We start from the raw sequence: 20,271 nt of genomic DNA, 5'->3' as shown, positions 1-20,271 counted from the left end.
TACCTGTTCTTACTGGATTGGGTCTGCATATGCTATACTTCTGGACTTGGTGAACTTGGGTTTTGGTAGAAGTGCCCTCTCTGGGTTGGAATTTGACTATCCTCTTAGCTGTTTGTATGAGAGAGGTGGGTTTAATGCAGGAACAAGCTTTCGGAAATGGTTATACTTTCCACCAGACGTACTGCTGACATTGTCCCATTTCATGTGAAAATTGCCTTAGAAATTTTTCTAGACCTTGTTAGTTGATCAGTTGTGTCCGACTCTTTGCGACCTCATAGACTGTGTAGCCTGCCAGGCTCTTCTGTCCGTGGGATTTTCCAGGCAAAATTATTGGAGTAGGTTGCCATTCCCTTCTCCAGAGGATCTTCCTTACCCAGGAACCAGACCTGGGGTCTCCTGCATTGTAGGCAGATCCTTTACTGTCTGAACCATCCAGGACTTTACCCTGAGGGGAATATTTTTCCCAACAAACCACGAGAACTGTGACCTGGTCTAACACAATTGTCAGCTCTGACCCTGATCTCCAGGGTTCTCAATCATCTCTTACTTTATTTCAGAACATATAAACAGATGTACACCCCTAAACCCCCACACACTACACATACCACTCACACACAGACGTGTATTCCAGTTGACTGTGGGTCTCTGTCAACCTGGCGTGTGTGGCTGGGAGTTCTTGGTGGGGAGAATGCGCCTCAGTCCACAAGATGACCAGAAACTTCCTGTGGACATCCTCACTTCTTGAAGTCTCCAGGAGCCTGGCTGTCACCAGGACCGTGGCCCCTGACCCTGCCTGGAACTCGGCTTCCCCAGCCTGTGGTGGGGATGGGGTAGCCGTGGCTTGGGAACCAGTGGACATGGGACAGGCCCGGCTGGCTGTGCAGGCTATCAGAGCCCACTTTTTGGAAGGGTCATTATGTCTCCTGGCCAAGGTCTTGGAGCTCAGACAGTTAGAGACGGCTCCCGTGGTGATCATGCATGGCAGTGCTATGTGAGTTCTCCACCTGCGTATGTCTGTTCCAGTGGGGTGAGCCTGGAGGAAGGGCCGAGTCAGTGGGGGCAGAGGTTCTAGAAGGGGAGGGGGCTCCTGGTGCTCCCACGCTGTCTCAGGTGCTCCCAGACGCCCCTGAGCCTCACCACTCTCCTTGTGCAGGGGCGCTCTTCTGATTCTCCTGTCTCTCTCAGGTCCTGGAGAGAAGAGCCGTGAATGGTTGAGCGCTGAGTAGCCCTAGATGCTGGTGTTTTCTTGACAGTTCCAGCTCTGTACACCTTTGAGTGACTGCGTTGTTGGCTCACGGCACCCCTGGGTGCAGTTGCAGTGCTGGGTGGTGATGGTGTCACTGGCTGGGCCATCTTGGAGGGCGGCAGGTTGGGGGTGTCTGAGGCATATTCACTGAAAGCCCTCTTCCCTGCTGTGGAATATAATTGCACTGTGTGTATGGGTATCTCACACCTGCTTCATCAGTAGATGTTTCGGGTGCTGCCCTCCTTTGGCTTGTGAATGATGCTGCCCTGAATGTGGGTGTGCAAAAAACCTGTTTGAGACCTCACTCTCTGTACATTTGGGTGTGTAAATGGAAGTAGAATTAAGAGATTATGGCAATTCTGTATTTAATTTTTGAGGACCCTCCACCCTCTTTCCTATAGCAGCTGTGCGGTTTCACATTCCCACCAACAGGGCCCCAGGGCTCGTTTCTCCACTTTCTCACCCATGCCTGTTTTCTGTTTTTATTGTAACCATCCTAAGGAGTATGTCTTTGCTTTAATTAAAGGCTCAATTTGGAAACTCACCTAATTTTCGCGTGGTTACTAAGTATCATTCTGCAACACCAAATCCACCTCTATTCTTCAGGCCCTACGAATCCCCAGAGGGCATCTCAGGGGGAGTACAAAGAGGAAGGAGAGCCAGAGGCCAGGGCACAGTGGTGGGTGTGAGGCCAGTGTGGCCCCGTTTTGCCCTGCACGGGGTTGTGTTGCAGAGGAGAACCAATTCTGACTCCCTGTTGGAACTGTTTCTTTGATTTGCTTTTCCTTGCTTTTGTTATGATCATACCCTAATGGCCTGCCTTGGAGAACCCTGCCCCTCGGCTTAACCGTTAAACTAAAGTACCTTTGTTCAGCTCACAGGGAGATAATCCAACCCAGCCCACCCATGAATGGCTGCAGGAAAGAAGAAATTAACACATCCCTTCCACAGGCTTTCTCAGAGATGTTTTGCAAGACTGAGGGCCCTTTCTACTATTACTTCCTCACTACCTCTGCCTCTCTATTCTGCCTCTTTTACATTTCCTCACCACCCCCACCCGCCCTGTGTTCTATAAAAGAACCTGGTGCCCAAAGCCCATAAGATGGTTATCTTGAGACATTAGTTTGCCTTCTTGGTCTGCCGACCTTCCGAATAAAGTCATATTCCTTGCCTCAACACCTCTCTTGGATTCATTGGCTTGTTGTGTGGTGAGCATGGCAAGCTTGGACTCAGTTAACATTTGGACCTGGCCATGGGCTGGCTGGAGAAGGCAATGGCACCCCACTCCAGTACTCTTGCCTGGAAAATCCCATGGACGGAGGAGCCTGGGAGGCTGCAGTCCAAGAGGTCGCTAAGAATGGGAGACGACTGAGCAACTTCACTTTCACTTTTCACTTTCATGCACTGGAGAAAGAAATGGCAACCCACTCCAGTGTTCTTGCCTGGAGAACCCCAGGGATGGGGGAGCCTGGTGGGCTGCCGCCTATGGGGTTGCACAGAGTTGGACACAACTGAAGCGACTTAGCAGCAGCAGCAGCAGCATGGGCTGGCTGGGGACTGTGCTCCAGGGCATGGTTGAAAAGAACACTCAGCTGACAGTTCTGGGGCCTTTCAGGTTGAGAAAATCAGGCTGAACCTCCAGGACTGGAGCTTCACTCTTGCCAGGACCGCTCATTGCCCATGTGCTGCCTTCAGCAGCCCTGATGTGAGGCAGGAGCGTGGCGCCCGTGGGGGCTCTGCCCGCCTTGGCCCCCACTCTCACCCACTTCCGCGGTCTCTGCTGCACGTGGGCAGATATGATGTGCTGTGTGCACGTGTGTGTCTGGTCCTTTTGAATCCGTGTCTGTGGCCTCATGTTGTTTTTGGAGTCCCCTGTGGATGGGCAGACAGCTTTGGCGGGAGCTCTGTGCAGGGTGTTTGCAAGCTCTTGCCTGGGAGGCTGCTCAGAGCCCCCTGGGGGTGGGTTGAGGGGACAGGCTCTGCAAGCTGCTGGAGATCCGGTAGAGAGGGGACAGCACCCTATTTCCTGAGGTCCTTCTCTCATCTGAGAAGGACTCAAGCTCCTCATCTTCACCCTGGCAGCAGAGTTCCCGTGGGAATGAACTGTCCTTGGGAGACTAAGGAACTGCAGAGGTAAGGTCTGAGCTGTGAGCAGAGGCCCCCTGCTGCTCCTTACGGCTGCTGGAGAATTCTCAGGGCAGGAAACAGCATGGGCACCCTGAGGGGGCCGCCTGGCTGTGCAGGGGCATGGCCAGGGCTCCTAGGTGTGTTGCAGAAAGGGTGACCCCTTCCAGGGCCCGAAATTGGGCTCTTGTCTAACACTCGGAAATAAATTGTCCGAGGAGACACATGTGCTGACAAAGCAAGGGATTTTATTGGGAAAGGGCACCCAGGCGGAGAGCAGGAGGGTAAGGGAGCCCAGGAGAACTGCTCTGTCACATGGCTTGCAGCCTCGGGTTTTATGGTGATGGGATTAGTGTCCGGGTTGTTCTTAGCCAATAATTCTGACTCAGAGTCCTTCCTGGTGGTGCACGTCTTGTTTAGCCAAGATGGGTACCAGAGAGAAGGATTCTGGGAGGTAGTTGAACAGGTGGTGTCTCTTTTTGACCTTTCTCGAACTCTTCTGGTTGGTGGAGGCTTACTAGTTCCCTGTTCCTTACCAGGACCTCCTGTCATAAAGCAACTCATGCAAATGGTTACCATGGTGCCTGGCCAGGGTGGGTGGTTTCAATCAGCGTGCTTCCCCTAACAGGTGAAGGGGGCAGAGCTGGCCGGGGACGTGGGAAGCTGAACCGTGGAGCAGGCAGGACCTGAAGAGAGGAAGCTGGTAGCCATGGTCTCAGGGCTGACTTGGCCTGGTGGGTGTGTATGCTCCAGTCATCTCGCTTCTGGGCTTACCTGTCCTGGGGTGCACCGCTCAGCCCTCTTTCTCTTGGTTGCACATTCTTGTTACGGGAGAGGACACTGGAGGGTGTTCACTTGCATATTTAAGTGTTCCAGGGCTCTCACTAAGGTGGCGTGACTGCAGGTCCTCAGGTCTGGGCCCCCAAGTGCCCCCGGGGTCCCCGCCTGGCTCTCCAGGTGCGGGAAACAGTACCCAGAGCAGCATGGGGGGCTGCCTGGTTGGCACTGACCGCACTCAGCTGGCCCTGCCCTCTGATTCTGTCTTGTTTGCACAGAGTCCATGGGCATGTGCGTCTGGGTCCTTGGGTGACCGTCGAGCAGGGCTCTGTTCCCCCTGGACCACAGTGTTATGGGATCGGGGCTGTGGGTTGGGTCTGCCTCACACGTGGGGGTAGAGGAACGGAGAAAGATGTGGTGGCAGCTTCACGTGGCCCTGTTCCTGGCTGTCGGGGACGGCTCTGTGCCAGCCCTTCTCCCATTATGGACGCTAATGGCTCTTCATCTCTTCAGGGGCTCTTACTGCAACCACTGAAGACCTGGGTGATCCCGTGGCAGCCACCTCCAAGATTGGAGAGGGCTGTTTGATTTATCTTCTCTGAGAGCGTTCTCGCTGAGAGCTGCAGCTGACTCATCCCAGTGACTGAATGTTTTAGAGTTAAATCAGTGATTACTGAGCCACTGCAGGTGTCCAAGGCACCTGGCGGCTCTGGGCACTGCTCCCGCTGTCCCTGCGTGGGCCTCACTCCCATGCATGGGCAGGGCCACAGGCTGCCTGTCCTTGCTTGGATTTCACAGGCTGGCTGTGGGCAACCCTGACTGCCCTCCCCCTCCCTTCCATGGATCTTCTTATTCTTTTTTTTGGTTTTTTTTTTGGATCTTCTTATTCTTTATGTTGGAATATGAACGTTTGGCTGCTGAAGGAGGCAATTGCTCACATCACTAACACCTATCCCCAGATGTCCTCGGGTAAGCTGGTGCAACCCCGCAGGTTGACATCTTTTAGGACAGGGTGTCAGAGTCACAGGCCAAGACCAGAGCAGCTCGGAGGTGTGTAGAAGTGGTGGATTTCCGCAGACTTTAAGGACAAAGCTCTTTCCCTCTGATCAGTTTCTTTGGGAAAAATTGTTGTAGAAAGAGCAAAATATGAAACTTGGCCAAGAGTTGTTTTTCTTGCAGCTGTTGCCCCTGGCAGGATTAGGCAGCTTCACTGCTACGAATGATCTCGTTAAAGGCTTAGTGAATGGCTCCGGGCATTCCGTGGTAGATATTAATGTCATCTCTAATGTGAGTGGGTATCATCTATCATGCCAATAATCCACAATAATATGTGTGACAATAATCCACGTACTTTTAGGCCAGCTGCATCTGCAGACTCTGAGGGGCTGAGGGGTTAAGTGGCTGGCCTGGGGTCACACAGCTGGCAAGGGGACCAGAGCTCAAACCCAGGCAGCTGGGCCCAGCACCCAGACTGATTTATGTCTCTCCTGGTGGGTAAATGGATGGGGCCAGCTTGATGGGGCAGCACAGGTGGGGCGGGGGGTGGTTGATGCGGTGTGACACTCAGAGATGGAGACACGAGTAACCAGGGTCGGACTGGGGACTTGAAAGTTCAGATTCTAGTCTGGCTGAGGACAGGAAGTGCTGGAAAGCCACCCCAAGGATGGCAGGACCGCACTCCTGGGGGCCCTTGGGGCTACCTCTCCTTTAATGTGGAGTGGCCTGGGGGCAAAAAGACTGAAAGAATCTGGAGAAACGGTTGTTGTTTGGAAACGACATGATTGTTTTGTAAGAAAAGGACTGAAAAGTGCATTTCCTAATGTAGAAAAATTAGAAGATGCAGAATACTCCGAAGAAGAAAATTAAAGATGCCCCTGAACTGCATACTGCCCGTACCTGGTGCCCCTCCTCTGCCTGCAGCAGGTGGTCATGGCCAACATGCTAGGCCCCATGATCTTAGGTCATGGCCCAAGATCAGGTGCTTGGCCCCAGTGAGCTCACCTGTGGAGACAGGTAAGGCTTCCCTGTTGGGATCAGGGAGTGAACTACAGCCTGTGCTTGGAGCCACGATGCTCACACCCTTCTGGGTGTGAGCCTTCCTGGCAATTTCTTTACATGAATAAGCTTACATTTAAGTGCTGTTTTATCATCTCTCTTTTGCATTTAATGATATATTGTGTTTATCTGTACTTGTCAACAAGCGTTAACTTGATGGTTTGTGCTGCCTGCAGAGCTGCTGTAGTATTTATTTATTTAGCCAGTTCCTGATGAGTGTACATTTAGATTCTGAATTTTTACTTTCGTTAAAGCGATGTGGAGATAAACACTCCTGGGCTGGCATCCTTTTGAACTTGTAGGATTGCTGAGTCCAAGGAAACCCGTGTGGCAGAGCTTGTCAGACTCCTCCAGAAAGCCAGGCCCAGCTCCGCCCTCACCAGTGAGTGATAACTGTTGTGGATCCCCTGGCCTGGGATGATAATGATCCGTCGGCCGGGCTGCTGGCCAGGTGCCAGCTCTTGCCAGGGTTGGGATGGGGGGTGTGGAGGAGGCTTTGCAGCCTGGCAATAGGAACCACCAGGGAGGCAGTAAATTGTTTCCCACTAGAGACTGAGGGGCTTGTATTGCACTGACAGTGGGTTCCCTGCAGCAGTGTGGGGTGGAAGGGAAGTGGGGGTTACCCAGTGTGGCTCTTCTTGGCTTTTTGAGATCGAAGAGAGATGCCCCAGGGACCTGGCAGGGTAGAGGGCTGGGAAGAAGGGGTGGGCTGGACAAGCTGGAGCAGGTGCTGCAAGTTTCCAGCCTGCAAGTTGGGAGAGCCTTGTTACGTGTGTCCTGGCGTCTGAGTAATCCCCGGCCCTGTGGCTGAAATGTTTCTAGAAACTTCCATCACATGTGGATGCTTTAGATGTGGCTGCCGCCCAAGCCTGGAACCTGTCCTGGGCAGCCAGGCAAGACTATTTCCCCATGCAGAGCTACCCACTGGGGGCTCCCCTCTGAGCACGGGGTGAAGCAGCAACTTTCCCAAGCTTTTGTAATTTCGAAGTTTTTAATGAGGTTGTATCATCAGTTGAGTCTTCAGAATGTCCTGAGACAACTTGACATTGAACAGAAACCACATTCTTTTGAGCATAAAACTAATGTCACTCTTCATTCACTCTGCAGACTGCAGTTTATGTAAATTATTTCGTTTCACTCTTATGCCTTTCTCTTAAGCTAGCAAGAGAAAATGGGTAGTGTGCACTCCTGCTTGGCCTAGTTAGCAGAGAGCATTTATTTGGAAAGGACTTGCTTCCTCGACTTCCCTGGGGAAAGGCATCACCCGGAGGCAGGGATAAGTGAATGGCCTGGAGATTCAGATGCAGGCGTCCTCAGCCCAAACCATCTTTTCCAAAGTGTGCTGGACTCCTGACTTGGAATGAGTTGAGGTTTTGATAAGAAACTGTATTTAAATGAGCCCAGCTAGGCCCAGAGGTGTTTGCTAATGCCCTGTGGTCCACCTGGGTCAGATGCTGCAACTTGGAGTGGGGAAATTTGCACTTTGCAGCCCTGAGGAGTTGCAAGGGGATGTGGGGAGCAGCCCTAGGGTCAGACAGTGGGATTCGGACACTTGACCCCACTGGTCGACACTGATGTGCCTCGTTGGTGTTCTTATCCGCGAATATCTGATGATGATTGTGGTTGCTGGAAAGAGGAATCCCCGTGAGATGTTGGTACATTCCTGGGGTCATAGGTGGCCTGACTCACTCCCTTATTGGCCCCACCCCCAGAAGGTGCAAGCAGTGATGATGGGGAAGTCAGTGCTCCGCTGTGCGTCTGCTTGGCTTCTCACAAGTGACTCGAGTGAGGCTGAGGCTACAGGTAACCAGAGGGACAGGGGGTGGCTCTGGTGGGGTGGGGGGAGCTGCCTGCAGGCCTGCATCAGGTGGTCTGGTCCCTGGGAGCTGGGGCCACCCTGACTGTTGGTACCCTGGGAGTCACTGCTTACTGGGCCTGCGATGGATGACTTCACCCCTGGGTCCCTCCCTATCAATTTCCAGACCCAGAACTTTGAGGGGCTGGAAGGGACCCTGAGGCTGAGAAGGATGCTGAGAGACTGATGGAAGGTAGGCAGGGCAGGGCCAAACCAGCCCTAAGGGAAGCCGCATTGGCTGCTGACAGGGTCAAGGTTCAGGACAAGAATTCTGCTTTTCCTGGGCCCCCACAGGAAGCCTGTGGTTGGAGGTTTTCTGCTGTTCCGGGAGCACTTCCTCCCTGGGGGCTCCCATCACCCCACACCTGGAGGCAGGGCTGGCTTGAGTGCTGTCAGGGTCCCAGTGCAGGGGGAGCACGGTCCTGGTGGAGGGGGAGCCAGCCTGGACTGAGAGCGGTCAGTGCCTCAGTTCCCTCCTGTCTGGAATGAAGGGCCAGAGTCTCGGAAACTCGGAGGATACACCGGGTTGACATTTGCACAGCTCCGAAAGCCCAGGATCCCCACCCTCTCCTCTGCTGCCCAGTGCCCACCTGGGCACCTGCAGGTGTGGCTAACGCCCATAATGGTGCCCAGACTTGGCCCTCAGAAGGTGCTCACAAGCTAGCCTGAGCCCCTCGCTGTGTCTGGCATGCAATGACTCAGGATTCCCCAGCAGAGACCTGATGGTGGCAGTGGGCCTGGGGCCCAGAGGGAAGCTGTGGCCCTGGGGGCGGCAGCGTCCTGAGCCTGTGACGGCTGGGATCGTAAGGAAGTGCCTCTGTGGGAAGTGGCACCCACACTGCCCAGGGCCATCTGTCTAGACCACGTCCTCCTGTGTGGTCACGGGGAAAGCAGAAGTGCCTGGGTGAGGCTGGCCCGCAGCCAGCTTTGCAGACGAGGGAAGAACCCGTTCCTAGGACCAGGGATCATGCCATTTCTGTCTGAGGTCAGCCCACCAGGCACACTCTCCCACCCCAGGGGGCAGCAGCCCACCCCGAGGGACCCAGTGGGTCCACCTGTCGGACCCTCCACGGTGAACATTTGCCCCCTTAGAGTTCCTGCTCCATGTCCCACAGCGTGAGGAGAGCAGGAGTCAGGTGGACCTCCTTGGGGGCGATGGTCATCAGGGGTCCCCACTGGACGAGAAAGGCCAGACCCTGCATCCCTCATGCTCACGGGGAGCCCAGCACCTTGCCCAGGCCTCGGGTCGGTCTTAGCAGGGGGTGCCCGAGGAGGATGTTCTGTGGCGGAAGGCACGGCCAGCTGGCCACAAACCAGGGCCAGTTCTGCAGGAAGTGAGGCCTCCCAGCTGTGTCACCTTCCACAGAACGGGGATGTTTGATGTGTGCTCACAGCCCTGCTTTCTATCAGCTGAGCAAGTCGGACGGTCAGAAAAGAGATTAGTGAAGCACGATTATTCACACTGACTCAGCCCTTAAAACCACATGCATCTTACCCAAGGATTCTGAAATGTGAGAAAACTGAGCCCTTTCCTCCGGCCGGCGCTGTTCCAGACCCATATTTGGGGGCCGCTTCCTTCCATCCCTGCATCCTGTCTCCGCATCCTGTGTCTCTGGATGAGGACGCTCAGCCTGTGTGAGGTAGCGAGTGTGGGCAGTGCCCAGAGGCCATTCCCTGACCAGGGGCCTGGCTTAACCACGGCCTGGCATAACCATGGCCCATGCTGAGGAAGGTGCCCTGCCCCTGGGCCCAGTCATTCTGGGCCAAGATGCTGTCCTCCCCAGAGATAGGGTGGCAGAACCCTAGAGGGGGCGGAACTGGCGGCCCACCTTGTGTGGTTTAAGAATGTCCTAGAATATCTCTGGGGCTTCCCGGGTGGCTCCGTGGTAAAGAATCCACCAGCCAAGGCAGGAGACAAGCAAGTTTAACCCCTGAGTCAGGAGGATCCTCTGGAGGCGGAAATGGCCACCCACTTCAGTATTCTTGCCTGGAGAATCCCATGGACAGAGGAGCCCGATGGAGTCCATGGAGTCGCAACAGTCGGACACGATTGAGCGACTAAACAACAACAGCCAAATGTCTTTTAGATTTTTCAGTTAATTTTGGTTCGCATGGATTGGGAGGATAGACCTCCTGGCTAGAGACCCCTCTCTCAGCCTCTGTTCCTGCTTCATTTCTAACCTCCCCCCTAGCTGTGGTCTCAGGGCAGAGGTGCCTCCTGGGGGCTGCAGGACAGAGTGAGGCAGATTAACCCCTCAGCTGGGGTTTTCCACCTGGAAGGTGACAGCCTGATGGTGACGCACCAGCTGCCACTTCTCCGCGTCTCACAAGCTCTGAATCATCTGGAACGTGACTCAGGGTTCAGAAAGGGATGCCCCGCCCACTGTGGAATTCCATCTGCTGGAAAAACAGGGCCTTTGCGGGCCCCAGGGGCCACTAGGCTGGGCTCTGGGCAGGTTGAAGGTTAACAGAACTGGGGTCCGGCCAGCAGTGGCTTGTGATGGTCTGTTCCCCGTGGCGGCGGCAGAGTCAAATCCTCACTGTGACTTGGACTCAAGCTCACGCTGGGAATTCTAGCAGAGGTGACTCCCAGGCACCTTCCTGCCGTCCGGAGGGACACAGGCCTTTTCTAATCTGGCCATCTAGCTGGGCTCCATACCCTTCTGACCTTCCTGGCAGTTTCCAAAGCACCTTGCGTTCAGACAGACAGAGGCCCCTTGGTCCACCATTGCCTGGCTGTAGCTGGTGTGGTTTGAACGTGGTTCAAAAGCAGCAGAGTCTCAAAATAACAAGCTTTACGACAAGGTGCTCAGCTGAGTCCAGGGCCGAGTTGACGTTCCTGGAAGTCTCCTTGAAGGGGTGTGGAAGCCAGCGAATCAGACTCAGAGGTCTGTGCAGATGGTGTGTGCACAAATTCCTGAGGTGGAATTGGACCTGAGATGATGGGGTGATGACTGTTCCTTTGTGTCCTGCCAGGGTGAGGTGACCTGGGCCTTCACGGAGCTTTTGCAGAAGAATGTGGGTTCCCTGATGGGTTTGCCAAGCCGGGAGGGATGGCCAAGTCCAGGGAGGCAGCAAGGCTGAAAGGACAGAGCCTCATGTTGGCTCCAGCCCTTGCCCATTCAATCTGGATGATGGCCTGTGGTCAAGCTGGCCTCACTTCGTACTTCTGCTATATATTTTTAAGGAATCACTAGATATGAAGCAAAGAGAGTGGCATTTTGTGGTTTTGGACTTAAAAAAGAAATCCCCATTTGGGCCTGGGCTTGGTGAGGCTCCCAAGCCAGTTCCTCTTGCCTTGTCAGAGACCTTCTTGTCCTTCTGCAGCCAGGTTGGGTCTGGGGGCCCCATGCAGGACGAGAGGAGTCCAGTCTCCTGGTGCAACCACAGGTGCTTCCTTCCTTGGGGACACTTGGAGGGGGCTGTGATCACCTGGGGGTCAGCCCTGCATGCAGCCCTGCCCTGCATGCAGTCCTCCACCTACCCCAGATTCCAGATGATTCTTTCTGGGCAGGTTCTGTGACATCTTCACCGAATGGTGAAGGGAAGGAACCACTGTTTCTGAAGTGCTCGCTGTGGGGCTGGGATGGCCCCTCGTCTCTGCCTCGAGTTCCTGGAGAAGGAAGGGTGGGAGCTGCTGGCTCCAGGGCAGAAGGGGCATCATTTCCAGCTGGAGACACAGGGCTTCCCCAGAGCGGTTTCTGCCCTGCTCTGACACACCCTCCCAGAGCCCAGGAGGTGCTGACAAGGCCTCTGGGTGCTGCGAGATCCTGGAGGGAGGGAGTCCCAGCTCTGATCGTGGCTCCAGACCAGTTATTGCATTTTTTTGAGTCTGTTTCTCCTCCACAGCAGCAACACAAAGCCTGTCTCCCCAGGGTTCGCTGGGGACTAGGTCACTGCCACTCCCAGAGACAGCAGGAGGCCACGCGGCTGGTGGTGTCCCTCGTCCAATGCCAAGTCTCTTGCCCCACAGGCCCCTCTAGGTGGCCAGTGTTTATGATCAGGCATGTGCACACTCCACGGAGTTGCCCACGGGGGACGTGGTTCCCTGACTCACTCACAGTGGTGAGGGTCTAATGCCCTGGGTTACTCACAGCGCACTCCCAGCAAAGCGCAGTAGAAATCTCCACTGTGAGCAATGCTGGCAGAATCTGTCAGGAGTGCCTGTACTGCTCTTCTGACCACCATCTCACCTTGGCCTTTTGGTAGGATGTTCATTATTCCTATTGCTTATAATTCTTCACAACACCCAGTAAGTGAATCTCAGCCAAATCCAGCCATCCATCTCTCTGAGGGCACTTTTCAGGCTGCCCTGGCCCATGAGCCAAACTGCAGTGACCACCGGGATTTGGGGGGATGAGTGTGGTGGAGATGCTTCCAGTGGGGTGCAGCTGGGATGTGTGGAGCAGAAAGGCAGGATCACCCTGGGGAAGGCAGGCAGTGTGGTGGCGTTTCTGCTGGTTCTCAGCCCCTGAAATCACGCAGACTCTGGGGACACAGGGAGCTCCAGCCAGAATGTCTGGGGCGGTTCTGGACTGTGCGCTCTCTAAGCCCTGAAGGAGGGTGGGAGGGGTGCGGCCTGAAGGGGGCCCTGGGTGGCGCCATGGCATATCTTGTGAACAGAGGGTAGAGGTCACTCTGGGGCAGCCAAGTCCAATTCTGAAAGAGAGTGTGGAGCCCTTTCCAAGGTCACTGGACAAAATCTCTGGAACTGACCAAACCCCATAGCAGCTGTTGCTCTGAGCCTCCCAGTTCCCTGACCCTGTATTAGGTAAAATACTGATGCTGTTGCCCCACCCTGGAGCATCCTAACCAATCATCTAATGCCACCATTCCAGTAGGAATTTTCTCTGGAAAATTCCAGAGAATTTTGGGGTGGGGAGTGAGGCTATAAAAATTGGCTACTAGCCTTCAAAGGGGGTCGGCTCTCCCTTGAGCCAGCCTGATGTTCTAACAGCACTAATGAACTCTATTCTCTTCTCATTCTGCCTCATGTCTGGAAATTCTTTCCAGCCCCGCGCATGGACCTCGGCAGAAAGGACGTGATGGAGTTTGGAGTTAGAGGATGCACCCAGAGTTTAGAGCTTTTCAGGTTCATGGACGAGGGGTTGGTAGTAAAAGCTGATGTCACGACAGTGTGTTTTAGAAAGAGAAGCTTTCAGTCTGGGCCGGCTAGATCACAGAGTAGACCACTGTGGGGATTGGTGTTGGCTTGAGGAACCCGCTTCCCCCCGACACTTGTTTCTGCTACAAGGTGACTGTGTGTGGCTGTGAGGTTCTGGTGGATCTCTGCCCACACTGAGGGGTGTCCCCACTTGTATCACAACAGTGCAGTGTTGTTTTGTTTCTGTGTTAACATTGATTCAGTGTAGCATGCACTGTATATACTACAGTATACTCCTGTGGTGGGCACGTGTTAAATTCCTCATTCATGCAGCTTCCTCAGCAGAGTAGCTGAGGGGTTGGGGGGGGGGTTGTTAAAGGAGTAGGTGAGGAGGTGGGGAACTGAGGGAGTAGTGGGGATGGGGGAGTGAGGTGGCGGGGCTGGGGGAGTAGCTGAGGGGAGTGGAGAGGCTGGGGGAGTAGCTGAGGGGAGTGGAGAGGCTGGGGGAGTAGCTGAGGGGAGTGGAGAGGCTGGGGGAGTGGCTGAGGGGAGTGGAGAGGCTGGGGGAGTAGCTGAGGGGAGTGGAGAGGCTGGGGGAGTAGCTGAGGGGAGTGGAGAGGCTGGGGGAGTAGCTGAGGGGAGTGGAGAGGCTGGGGGAGTAGCTGAGGGGAGTGGAGAGGCTGGGGGAGTGGCTGAGGGGAGTGGAGAGGCTGGGGGAGTGGCTGAGGGGAGTGGAGAGGCTGAGGGAGTAGCTGAGGGGAGTGGAGAGGCTGGGGGAGTAGCTGAGGGGAGTGGAGAGGCTGGGGGAGTAGCTGAGGGGAGTGGAGAGGCTGGGGGAGTAGCTGAGGGGAGTGGAGAGGCTGGGGGAGTAGCTGAGGGGAGTGGAGAGGCTGGGGGAGTGGCTGAGGGGAGTGGAGAGGCTGGGGGAGTAGCTGAGGGGAGTGGAGAGGCTGGGGGAGTAGCTGAGCGGAGTGGAGAGGCTGGGGGAGTAGCTGAGGGGAGTGGAGAGGCTGGGGGAGTAGCTGAGGGGAGTGGAGAGGCTGGGGGAGTAGCTGAGGGGAGTGGAGAGGCTGGGGGAGTGGCTGAGGGGAGTGGAGAGGCTGGGGGAGTGGCTGAGGGGAGTGGAGAGGCTGGGGGAGTAGCTGAGGGGAGTGGAGAGGCTGGGGGAGTAGCTGAGGGGAGTGGAGAGGCTGGGGGAGTGGCTGAGGGGAGTGGAGAGGCTGAGGGAGTAGCTGAGGGGAGTGGAGAGGCTGAGGGAGTAGCTGAGGGGAGTGGAGAGGCTGGGGGAGTAGCTGAGGGGAGTGGAGAGGCTGGGGGAGTGGCTGAGGGGAGTGGAGAGGCTGGGGGAGTGGCTGAGGGGAGTGGAGAGGCTGGGGGAGTAGCTGAGGGGAGTGGAGAGGCTGAGGGAGTGGCTGAGGGGAGTGGAGAGGCTGGGGGAGTAGCTGAGGGGAGTGGAGAGGCTGGGGGAGTAGCTGAGGGGAGTGGAGAGGCTGGGGGAGTAGCTGAGAAGCGGGGTAGTGACTTTTCTAGGTCACCCAGCTGCGAAGTGGCAGCACCAGGCCTGAACCTGGGCAGGCTGGCCTCAGAGTCTAGACTCTGGCCCCCACACTTTGCAGCCTTCCGCGTTAGGGGGAGAATAAACATGAGCTGAATTAAGGCATTTAGTTGCCTTGAAAGCAGTACAAAAAATGCTCTAGATGTTGACTGTGTTTAATAGCATAGAAAACACACCTTTTCAAAAACAGCTTAACTAATAGAAAACTGAGAAGTGAGTCAAATCAAATGAATATAAGTCATGCAAGTTACGTGCAATATTTCCCAGTAGAAGGAAACAAACATGGTGAATAAGTTCTGAGCCTGTTTCCTGCCCCACCCTCACTGGCCCCCTCCGCCGTATAGGTTAAGGGCTGAGTCTTTTCCCGGTGTTCTCCGTGTGGCCCCTGACCTCTGCAGATAGATGCTGCCTTCTAGAAAGAAAGCCGCCTTGCTTAAGTTTTGCTGGTTGTTAAAAATCAGTCTTTTAAAAATTAAACAAGAAAATCAGTCTTTAAAAGTGAATTTTATGTGGGAAATTGACAAACGATCTGAATGTCCAGCATTATCATATTTAACTATGCAACATGCAACAGTGCTGGGGAAGCCTGCGACAGGTAGGATGGGGCACAGTTCCTGCTGGGCCGCTCTCTCCTCCCCTCCCCCCTTCCTTCCTCCCTCCTCTCCCCTCTCCTCCTCCCACCTGGCAGCCCGACCGCCCACAGGTCCCTTGTTCTTTCTTGAGTTCCATTCTCTGTTCCTCTTGCCGCATGGCTGCCAGCCTCCCCCTCCCACTTCCCAGGGTCCTTCAGCTGAGGCTGGGATCTGGGGCACTCACCTGCAGCGAAATGCTTTCCTCTATCTGAGTTTTCTTAGGATAAACATTGCCAACAAAATGTCCAAAATGTTGGAGAGGCTGGAGATGATGTCAGGTCTGCTACTGTTCTTGAAAACTTCCATTTTGATGAAGTGCATGTAGTAAATTTCAAAAAGGGACTCATGTTTTTAATAGTTATAATAACTTGTGTTTTGAAATTGCCACGAATGTTTTCTTCTTCGACTTTTTATTTTCGAAGTTTTTCACATTTAATACATTTTGCTTTTAATATCAGATTTTAAATATTTTAATTAGGAAAGCATGTGGTAGGAATTCAAATAGTACTGAAGAATACACATCATCAAAAATGAAATACACCCAGAACTTCCCTGGTGGTCCAGTGGCTAAGACTCTGCACTCCCAATGCAGGAGGCATACTATAACACTGTTGGGAACCTTAATTTTTACTGAACTAAGTATCATGAACATCGTTTCATCTCAGTGACCTCTTTATTTTTTAATAGCTGCACACCCTGTAGATGTGCCATAGCTCATACACAAATCAGCTTACACATATGTAGCACATAATACACGTTTATACATACAAACACATACATATATGCACACATGCACATGAACAGATGGACCGTGGACTTCTGGGTATTTCTAGAGTTTTCCTGTCAGCAGTCTCATACTTGGGCATCTTGTACATGTGAGGGTGTGCCCAGCTGAATTCCAGGTAGAAAACTGCTGGGTCAGAGGGTCTGGACCTGAAATCTTGGCGGGTGTCACCCCGTGGCCCCATTGCGTGTGAACGTTGCCCCTAGAGACGGCGTGTGAGTGAAGTGCCTGGGCACCTCCAGGGTGGGCTTCTGGGCTGAAGTGAGGACGTTCAGCAGATGAGGCTCGAGGCTCGTCCCCATCCACAACCATCAGAAGCAGGGGTCCTGCTCCCGGGAGAGTGTGGCCATGGCCCCAGGCACACCCAGGCACTGAGCTCTCAATTTCCCGTGACAGGAGGAGGCTGTCAGAGCCCTGATTGAGGGGGTGTGGGGAATGTGCTTACACATGCTGGGGGCCAAACCCTAATATTTTTGTGGTTGTCCCAAAAGTTCGTTCGGATTTTTGCATAAAATGTTACAGAAAAACCCAAATAAACTTTTTGGCCTACCCAATATATATCTCACAAGGTAGGTAATTAACAAGTTAGGAATAATTGGCTCTGCTTCACAGGTAGGGAGAGTCCTACCTGATAGTTTCACAGTTTCCTGGCCGCTAGACACTGTTTCAGGCTCTTCATATAGATTACTCGTGGATTTTCACAACAACCAAATGAGATAGGTACTATTATTAGACCTACTTTCTGGATGAGGAAACAGAAGCACAGAAAAGTCCAGTAACTTCCCCAAGGACATACAGCTGGGAAATGGAGACGCCAGACCTGGAACAAGGCCATTTTCACCATAGAGTCCTATGCCTGGGATGTACCTGTGTCTTCTCCATGCGCTAAAGAGAACACTGGGTTACTGCTGAGGCAAGGGGCCTTCAGGTGAGATCATGTTGGCAGAATGTAGGCAAGATGCATGCAAGACAAAGACCCCCTTCACCGGGGCTCTGTGCTATTGTTATGAACAGTCTTGAAACAGCTGCCTTCAGGGCATGGTCACTGGGGCTCCCACACCCTCCTACAGGGTTGGAGGTGCGGTGTTGGGGGGGAGTTGAAGGTCAAGTTTCTCCTGCCAGTGTGAGAGGGAAACATTTCTCTCCTGATTTATTTCATTCCTCTCTTCTGCAAATGGACTGTGCATTATGTGAATTATAAGCACATATGCAGAGTCAGGGGGATTTCCCCGGTGGCTCAGCGGTAAAAAATACACCTGCAGTGCAGGAGACATTGAAGACACAGGGTCGATCCCTGGGTCGGTAAGTGGGTGGCAACACACTCCAGTATTCTTGCCTGGAGAATCCCGTGGCCAGGGGAGCCTGGCCGGCTACAGTCCACGGGGTCCCACAGAGTCAGACACTGAAGTGACTGAGCAGGCACACACATGCATAGTCAGAGGAGATGCATAATTAGAATGATAAGGGTTAGAGAAAGAGACTCACAGACTTAGAAAATGAACTTATGGTTGCCAGGGGGAAGGGACAGTTAGGGAGTTTGCTGTATTTAAAATGGATAACCAACAAGGACCTACTGTATAGCGCATGGAACTCTGCTCAGGATTATGTGTCAGCCTGGATGAGAGGGAGTTTGGGGGAGAATGGAGACATGTGTATGTATGGCTGAGTCCCTTTGCTCTTCACCTGAACCCACAACATTGTTAATCAGCTACACCCCAATACAAAGTAAAAAGTTTCAAGTTTGGGGGAGGACAAGAATGATGTGGTTAGTAATTGCATATAGAGCTTGTCTTTTGCCTTCTTCAGTGTGGTGATAATTAATTATAGCCTGTGGGTTTTATGTTGGGAGAAGAGAAAAATTGCTGTGGTAAAGGGTGCAGACGACGGGGGCCCCATGGGCCTCGCGGTTGACTGGGCCGTTAGTGAGTGTTTTCACTCAGGAACATGGGGGCTAGAAGCTGTTTGACAGAGGGGAGATAGGGAGACTTGGCCTGAAGGTGGAAAATGAGGGTGCCGGCATCCAAGTGCATTGTGTGAGGTGATTAAGACACACACACCCACCCACACCTACCCTCGCCTGCTTTCTTTCATCTGTTGCTCAATACTGTGAAATTAGAGTGAATATGATACGCGACTTGTCCTCCAACCACAGAACGAGCACCTCTGGGCTTCTGTTTACTGAAATGACAAAGACTTACTGAATTCTAGAAGAGAGAAGTTTTTCGGTTTTATAATTCTTGGTATTCACGTTGTTTACCTAAACCTCTTACTTACGGGTGACTCGCTTCCTTGTTCCCTGAAGTGTCTTCAGCGGTCCCCAGGTGGCTGCTATGCCCCGCCTGCCCTCGTGATAGGAAAGCCCCGTGTGAACAGGTAAATCCCACAGTTCATTGCGTTTGCCCACCACCTGTCCATCAGTTGTGCCAGCCCCTCCCCCAGCATTTAAACAGGGGATGTAGGTTCCCTGTCTTGGATGGATATAACTGTGTCCAGGGGTACTTCCCTGCTAGCTCATCTGAAGATATTTTTGCTTGTAAATCGGCCATCAGAAGCAGCCGCTGGTATAGGAAAGACCCAGACCCAGTGGTAGGCAGCAGAGCACAGTGGGGCTGGGTGAATCCCAATCATCTCTGCTTGTCACTTTGAGGTCTCATCTGCTGACCCAAGCTGTTGAGCACCAGAGGGGGCCCTGGGTGGCCCTGGAAATCATGTGTCCTGGGTGGATATGTAAGAGAGGGATACAAACTGATCTCTGTGCTGCAGACTTGATGGTCCCACTCCCCGGGGGCTGTGTGGGAGAGATGAGACAGTAACCGCGTTTCCAGGGAGCATCTCCAACTTCTCAGCTGTCTTAAGAAAAATGGCAGGAATTGTATCAACCCTTAAAGCAAAAGAAAAAAATAATTCCCACCATACACATTGCTAGGGTTTGATTCTGAGGTTTAAAAAATATGTTGGATCGTTTGCAGTCATAGAGGGGTCAGCATCCATGTAACCAGCCTCTAAACCTTCTTTAATCCTACACGGTGACCTTTGGTTTTGCAATTCTGATTCTCTTTATCTGAGAGTCAGTGATCTTATTGGATTTGAGGATTCCTATTTTGAGGGCTCCATCCTACACTGGGAAGGGGTAATGTATAATATAGAGACTGGCTACACAGCTGTGGAAATTCTGCTGTTTTGGCTTAAAAACAATGAAAAGCAAAGAAAAAAATGAATTAAAGGGATCCTTTAGGAAATCATTTTCTTGTAAATATGTTCTCTGTATCTGTTTTTCCTTCATTGCCTGGTGCCTTTGGATTTCAATGAAGGTGAGTTCTAAAGAATACATATCTGAAGTCAGTAGACAATAGATAATACCCTTTTGATTGATGGACTCTCAGCTGACAGTGACTCTGGCTCATATTTGAATGGCTTGTTCTGCAGGGAAATGGTGGTGGTCAGTGGCTGGGGACCAGATCTGAACATGGGTGACTGAGAGGCTGTACTTCCTTTGTTCATGGGCGAGTGACTGCACACTCCCTCCCTCCTGCCAGCACAGTGCACAAATGCCAAGCCGTCCTGGGTCAGAGAATTAGCTGCGGGGGTCCGGAAGTGAAGGCAGGAGTTTCTTTTTGGGGCCTTTTCAGAAATACTGTTGAGTTTATGTGGATAGTTGAAGTGTTTAAATATTCTTGTTTCCCATTATTTTCAGAGCCAAGATTTCTGAAGACTTCTAGAAACGATTGGGAAGTTTCGAGAAGGCACAAGATACAGGTAAAATCCCCTTTGTTTCTCAATGTATCTTGCAGTTTAGCCGAGTTAACACCTTATAGAAGCCTCAGTGGGATCCAGCTGGAGGTTGGTCCTCCTGTGAGATGTTAGGGGCAAAGATCTGGACTTGGCCACTGCCCCTTGGGGCTGGCTTAAGGGGAAGCCCCCAGGGCAGTAGGGGCACTGCCTCTCTTTTCTCTCCTCCCCCTGCCCCAGCCGCCTTTCCACCCTGTGCGCCTTCCCCTGCCCCCTTTCTGAAATGCAGTCCCCTGGTCTAGGCATTGAAAGGCCCCATCTTCTTTTTTGGGAGTACAGGGCGGCTTCCCTGGTATCTCCGTGGTAAAGAATCTGCCTGCCACGCAGGAATGTGGGTTCCATCCCTGGGT

General features: G+C 53.1%; 1 protein-coding gene across 7 annotated transcripts in view; it reads left to right on the top strand.

The window, feature by feature from the left end:
- SEMA4D (semaphorin 4D) overlaps positions 1–20,271 on the top strand; it is a 132,553-nt gene that overhangs the window by 64,630 nt on the left and 47,652 nt on the right. For 4 of the 7 annotated variants that reach the window (XM_043870500.1, XM_043870493.1, XM_043870498.1 and 1 more), the window contains exon 2: positions 19,827–19,888. The gene's annotated coding sequence lies outside the window, so the exon portion shown is untranslated. Of the gene's footprint in view, positions 1–4,083; positions 4,105–7,981; positions 8,006–18,434; positions 18,506–19,826; positions 19,889–20,271 lie in introns of those variants that run through there. The other 3 variants (XM_043870494.1, XM_043870497.1, XM_043870495.1) reach the window with 3 other exon arrangements.

The sequence above is a fragment of the Cervus elaphus genome, chromosome 16 (genome assembly GCF_910594005.1).
Source record: "Cervus elaphus chromosome 16, mCerEla1.1, whole genome shotgun sequence".
NCBI classification, from domain to species: domain Eukaryota; kingdom Metazoa; phylum Chordata; class Mammalia; order Artiodactyla; family Cervidae; genus Cervus; species Cervus elaphus.
This window is presented reverse-complemented; position numbering and strand designations above follow the sequence as displayed.